Raw genomic sequence first — 1,384 nt, forward strand, 5'->3', positions numbered from 1 at the left:
GGTGCAGGCCTTGGCTTGCAAGCGAGCTAAATTCTGCACCTACAACAGTTGCTCTTGTCAGTCTGAATGGGGCAACCGCCATGTAAGAGTGACTATATTAAGAATATTATACATTGTGAGCAGCAGGGTTGCTCGCTGTAGTCCTTGTTGTATAATGTGGAGGTCAGCAGCTGTTTTTGCAATCCCCTGCTCCTCCTCCATACGCTCAGGGCTGGATTAACCATTAGGCTAAGCCTGACCACTGTGTTGGCAACCTCAAGGCTGGATTACTGTAATGTGCTGCATGCTGGGCTGCCCTTGGGCCTGGTTTGAAAACTCCAGCTGGTGCAGAATGCCGCAGCCAGTTTGCTGATCGGGGCATCTGTCTGACAACATGTGACACCATTGTTAAAGCATCTGCACTGGCTGTCTATCAACTACCAAGCCAAGTTCAAGGTCCTTGTATTAATTTACAAAGCCCTGAACAACTTGGGTCCAGGATTGTCTGAACCCTTTTATTTGAGCTTGAGATCATCTGCTAGAGCACCACTGGTCATTCTCCGAATCTGTGAGGCTCATTTGACAACAACAAGGGAGCCTTCAGTGTCATCAGCCCAATTTTGTGGAATATTCTGCCAGGAGAAATTCAGAAGAGGAAAAGCTGAAAACTTTTCTATTCCATCAAGCTTATGCACACAATTAAGAATACATAGTACTGTGGTTTTTACAGCCTTTTAACAATGCTTTCATTATACTTTATGGTTCATTACATATTGTTACATTCTATGGTTGTAGCATGAGCATTTTGGCCTTATTTGTACCCCACCTTGATTGATCAAGGGTGGTTTAAAAATGGCTTCATAAATAACAAAGAAACAACTGTGTCCCTAAAAACGAAATTGCTCTGCTCGTTTCTCCTTCAAGACCCACCCAAATAAGCTAGTTCTGAGGCACCACAGATGACCTCTAAGTGTGGCTCCAGTCCATTTCGAGATCAGCTTCACAAGCTGTGATAGCTCTAACATTGAGTCATGGCTGGGCAATTAGCCAGATTTGAGATTACTACAAAGTCATAAAGGCAGCAGTGGAAACGATTGTGTTCTCTTCTGCACTTCAGTTAGCTTTTGAAACTATAGACCTATGAAAAAGCAGGACATAAAATGGTGCTGGCTCAGACGAGCAGCATTGTTGTGCACGGGCACACACGCACAAACATACTGCAAGGACTATAGAGCTCAGCCATGAAACTCATGGATTGAAATGCACTGGCAAAGTTTTGTGTGATTCCCAGGGCTTGAAATGTCAAGTGGAAATAGAAACCACCTTCATACTCCCTAAACAAGGCTTGAAGGCCAGTTCTCACATTACTTGAGTTGAAGGGAACCCTCTCAGCACCGTGCCGATG

This window comes from Podarcis filfolensis, assembly GCF_964270895.1.
Source record: "Podarcis filfolensis genome assembly, chromosome: 10".
Taxonomy (NCBI): domain Eukaryota; kingdom Metazoa; phylum Chordata; class Lepidosauria; order Squamata; family Lacertidae; genus Podarcis; species Podarcis filfolensis.